The sequence below is a fragment of the Primulina eburnea genome, chromosome 13 (genome assembly GCF_022965805.1).
Source record: "Primulina eburnea isolate SZY01 chromosome 13, ASM2296580v1, whole genome shotgun sequence".
Lineage (NCBI taxonomy): Eukaryota > Viridiplantae > Streptophyta > Magnoliopsida > Lamiales > Gesneriaceae > Primulina > Primulina eburnea.
This window is the reverse complement of record NC_133113.1, coordinates 19,935,696-19,941,695: the sequence shown is the minus strand read 5'-3', so window position 1 is coordinate 19,941,695 and position 6,000 is coordinate 19,935,696.

Here is a 6,000-nt window from a genome sequence, read left to right as displayed (position 1 = left end):
CAAACTTCTCAACATAAAGATAATGACGACAGAACTTCAATGCAAAAACTATAGCTGCCTATTCAAGATCATGAATTGGGTAGCGAGTCTCGTGTGGATTCAACTGTCTCGAGGCATACGCAATCACATGCCCTCGCTGCATAAGAACACATCCTAGCCCTCTATGAGATGAATCACAATATACAACGAAATCACCAGTACCTGAAGGTATCGTCAACACTGGAGCACTAGTCAGTCGTTTCTTCAACTCGAAGAAGCTAGACTCACAAGCTTCAGACCACACGAATGGCGCATTCTTCTGTGTCAACTGGGTAATCGGCTTCGCTATATTGGAGAAATATTTAATAAATTGTCGGTAATACCCTGTAAACCCATGAAACTGCGTATCTCTGGCACAGAAGTTGGTCTCGACAAACTGATCATAGCTTCAACTTTACTCGGATCCACAGAAATACCGTCTCCAGATATGATATGCCCCAAAAACATAACCTGTCTCAGCCAAAACTCACATTTTGACAGTTTAGCATATAATCTCTCATTTCTCAGAATCTGTAACAAAATTCTTAAATGCTCGGCATGCTCAGTCTCATTTCTCGAGTAAACCAAAATATCATCAATAAATACAATAACAAACTCATCCAGATACTTCTGAAAAACACGGTTCATCAGGCTCATAAACACCGCTGGAGCATTCGTTAAGCCAAAAGGCATGACAATAAATTTGTAATGTCCATACCTGGTCCGGAATGCTGTCTTCGGTATATCAACATCTCGAACTCTCAGCTGGTGATATCCGGATCTCAAATCAATCTTTGAATAAACGGAGGATCCCTGCAACTGATCAAATAAATCGTCGATACGAGGCAAGGGATACTTGTTCTTTACTGTTGCCTTGTTCAGTTGCCGGTAATCAACACATAATCTCATCGAACCGTCTTTCTTTCGCACAAATAGTACTGGAGCGCCCCAAGGAGATACACTCGGTCTGATGTAACCCTTGGCCAACAAATCTTCGAGCTGTTCTTTCAGTTCAATAGGTGCCATTCTGTACGGAGCTCGAGATATAGGAACTGTACCTGGTATGAGATCAATGCTGAAATCAACCTCTCGGGCTGGTGGTAACCCTGGAATCTCGTCGGGGAATACATTGGCAAACTCACGTACCACTGGAAGATCTATGCTGGGCTCGATTTCAGTAGATCTACTCAATATACAAGGAACCCCTCTACTTTTTTCTGCAATAATCTCGTCATCGTCAAAACAGATACTAAGAGAATCCGAGATCTGGAACCCTTACCATAGAATTTCCACTCGTCAGCCATCTCTGGTCTGAACCTAACAATCTTCTGGAAACAATCTACAGTGGCTCTGTACTTGCTTAAAATATCGATACCAACAATACAGTCAAAATCAGCTAACCCAAGCACAATGCAATATAAGTTAATCTCATGACCCTCAAACTGTAGTATACAATGTCTAACTGAAGTCACAGATATAAGACCACTTCCCAACGGAGAAGAAATAGACACTACATCAGATAATGACTCGACAGGCAAAGCATGCAACAATGCAAAGCGCTCAGATATGAAAGTATGATATGCACCTGTATCTATCAATACATAGGCAGGATAACCGCAAAGAAAACAGTTACCTGCAATGAAATCATTTGGTGCATTTGGGCCTGCTCTTCGGTCAGTGCAAATACTCGAGCCTGTTGTCTAGGAGGTTGGCTCACTGTCTAGCTACCTCTGGCTCGGGGCTGGGTCGGTGTAGGAGTGGGCTGAAAGGAATGAACAGATGAAGCTTGCCTCTCAGGCTGGGCTACTGAACCAGATGCTCCTACACTCTGAGTTTGCTGTACACCTTTCTGAGGACAAACCCTGGCGAAGTGTCCCTGCTGTCGGCAGATGTTACAGCGACCCATCATACCCTGGCGCTGCTCGGTGGCATGTCTGCCTCCACAAGAACTTCAATATACACCTGTATACTCTGTACTCTGACCCGGACCTCTCTGTCGGGACCCACTGGAGCTCGACAAACTGCTCCCTGATTTCTTGAACTGTTTGCCCTTTGTTTTCAACTGGTCTTTCTTCCCGCTGCTACTAACACCACTCTCGAATCTGGGAGGTGGTTGAAAAGAGGGTTGTGGCGGCCTCGGAGTCGGAGCAACATAAGAAGTGCTTCGTTGCCTAATCAATCCAGCTTCTGCCCCCTTGGCACGGTTCAAGGCCTCTGAAAAGCTGTTCGGTCGACCGGTATTTACCAAAGTAAAGATTTCCAGATTTAGGCCATTGATAAACTGATCTGGCCTGGCCTCGTCACTCTCGGCAACGTGAGGAGCAAATCGGAGCAATGCAGAGAACTTAGCAACATATTCTTCGATATTCAATTGTCCCTTTCTCAGATTAGCAAATTCAGCACCTTTATCTTTTCGATATGGCACCGGAAAGAATCGCTGATAAAACTAGGCTTTAAAAACTTTCCATGTAATTTTTGTGCTACGATGCTCCAATGCTCTCTTCGTGGTCAGCCACCAGTTCTTTGCCACGTCTTGCAATTGATGCCCAACTAATTTCACTCGTCGGTCATCGGAGTATTCAAGTGAATCAAATAGCATCTCTATGTCATCGAGCCAGCTTTCACACTCAACTGAATTTTCTGTGCCCCTCAGTGTCGGCGGTCGAAATGACTCAAACCTTTTCAACAAAGCCTCCATCGGAGTAGCAGCCACATCCATCGGATCATTGGATGTACTGCCCTGTTCTGGTGCTCGACCTACTGCTGGTTGCGGTACTCTTCGAGGAGGCATATCTGATTATCAAACGGATTAGTACACAATCAGTACAATATGTCTCAGCCCTCCTCTGATCATATAACTTTGATCCAGAATCGGTTCTGATTCAGTCTTTCCAAATACATGCTGACATCAACTCAGATAACAAAACGACATGTAATAGGGAAAGCAATAAATCATGCTAGCACACAAAAGCAAAGAAGACAACTCGCTCTACCCCGCTCATTCTATTCTATCTCAGTCTAAAGGATCTATCGCTCTGATACCACCTGTTGTGGGGACCCGGGCTCTAACTCAATTCTTTTTGGGATTAATTGGATCTTTGCTAGAAAATGTGGGTCATAAAAAAAAATTTCTTTTAATTACATCATAAACAAATGTATATAAACATGCACAAGGTTTTCATTCATTTTATTTCCAACAACATAAATCCATGTCTTGTTTCATTTCTTATATACAAACTAGTGTTCAACACTAACTACAAACAACATGTAGTACATGTCTAGTAATAAACCACTAGTAATCTTCTTCTACGCCCGTAATCTCCACGCTATCTCGATCTCTCATCTCTGTCAAGTTCTTCTGGACCCTGATCCTGTCCCCCCTGTTGTTATGCACACATACAGACATAACAACAGCCGGAAACTCCGGTGAGAACAAATCCCAGTATAAAACATGTATACATGCATGTCATTGATAAACATAAAAATTGTACATTAATTAAATGTTTTATAATATAAATATATAGTTTTTGTTTTATTAAATGTTTAAATATAATATTTTTTATAATAAATTGTATAAAATATAAGTTGTTGTGTGATTACAAGTTTTTACTATTTTTTACAGGTTCGATGAAACAAGAATAAACTTGGCGTTGCAAATGAGATTAAGATGATTCTTGGACCTGTAGAAAGTTGATGTTAATATCTACAATATTGATGGCAAGCATGAGATAAAAATCCTCTCACAATTGGGATCAAATTAAGCAACAAATAAAGTTACCAAAAGACTAGCAGTTTTACCATGCTCTAGTATTTTGACCATATCTCTCAAATTACTTGGTCAAATGGTTTGAAAAAAATACCACAACTAGACAACTCAATTATCCACATGTTTTTTTTTATGTGAAGAAGCAAATTCGGAGAAGAATATTTTCTTAAGTGATGTGTAATATAATATAATATCTTGGAACACCAATGAAGACTTGTGTGTAAAAAAATAATATTTTATTTGTGGTTGTCTCCCCAAATTTGGCTATAAATAGGGGTTCATTGTAATGTATTGAGATATCCCTCATTCTATGAACAAAATTTTGAGTTCATAATATTTCTTTTTATATTTTTCCTTTATTTCTTCATTTAAATTTAATTAGCATGTTAATTTCATATTCAAAATTTTACACTTTGAATAATGAATAGCTAACTTCCTAAAGTTGAGATGAAAAGATGAAAATCTTGGCATGATAATAAAGTTACTAAAAGGTAAGAATCTATGTTTTATATTATTTAATCATTATTTATTGTTTATGTTATATTTATTTCTTTAAGCATTTTTATACCCTACTTATAAGTGAGAGTTTTGATTTATTGTTGCTATATGTTACACTAAATTCTTGGAACCATTTAAATGTTAGTTTGGTATTACCAACCATTTAAAGTGGATGCCTTGATTTATTATATATGAATATATTATAATATTAAATTCTTGGAACCATTTAAATGTTTGTTTGGTTTTACCAACCATTTAAAGTGGGAACCTTGATTTAGTGTTTACAAATATATATATAGCACAATAAATACTTGACAACATTTATAAGTTTTGGTATATATTATATACTTATAAGATAATAATATATAACATAATATAAATATGATTATTTAATATATTGGAACCATTTTATTAACTGGATTTCAATAATGTTCGTTAATGTTAACTTTATTAAAATACTAAGAGTGGATCCTTTAATCTCAATTACTTAATTAAAATTTGAACAATTAAAAATTACCAACTAAAGATTCAAACTAAAAAAATTAAAAATAAAAAGACTTTGTAGTGGACTTGTAATTACCTTTGCTTCCTCGTGGATACGATATTCGAACTCACCGAAATATACTACTTGTGGACAACCTGCTCTTGGGAGTGCAACAATCAAAGTCGCAACAAGTTTTTGGCACCGTTGCCGGGGAAGTATAATTTATTTTCAAGTCTATTTAATTTTGTTTATATTTTATTTTTCTTTATTTGAATTTTTATTGCTTTTGTGTGCTTTTATTCTTTTGCATTTGCATTTGAATGAGCATTTAGTCACGTACACTTAGTGGTCGACTCATTCGAAATAACCCTTTATTTTTACAAAACATGGCGGAAGAACCCATCCAAGAAAATGAAGATGAAATTCAATCTCAACATGATCATGATAGACGAAGAACAGTTAGAGATCACATGAATCCTACACGTACTAGTGCACCTTCATGTCTAGTTTTTCCCCCTTGATGCATCTCATTTCAATTTTAAGCTTGGTATTATCCAACTTTTACCCAATTTTCATGGCTTAGATTCTGAAAACCCATACATGCATTTACGAGAGTTTGAAGAAGTGTGCAACACATATAATGATCTAAATTGTAGCATGAAGGGAGTACTCGTGATCAATTAGATATTTGTTCAATTGAAACTGTTAAAGAAAATATTGAAATTGATCTTGATGATTTTATCAGGTATCACTCGTTACCAGGATCAGAGAAAGAATTTGATGCAAAATATGAGAACAAAGACGAACCACCCACATTGGAGTTAAAACCCTTGCCAGAGGAATTGAAGTATGCATTTCTTGGAGAAGATGAATCATATCAGGTGGTAATTTCTTCCAAACTAGAAAGTGATCAAGAAGGTAAATTAGTTGATATGCTTAAAAGACATAAAAATGCAATTGGTTGGACACTAAAAGATCTCAAGGGCATTAATCCACTAATTTGCACTCACAAAATTCACTTAGAAGAAAATGCAAAAACATCTCAACAACCACAAAGGAGATTAAATCCACACATGAAAGATGTTGTGAAAACCGAAGTTCTCAAACTACCTGATGTTGGGATTATCTACCCTATTTCTGATAGTAAGTGGTAAGCCCAACACAAGTAGTTCCAAAAAAATCTGGCACCACAGTGATAAAAAATGAAAAAGGTGAATTGTTAACAAGTCGAGTC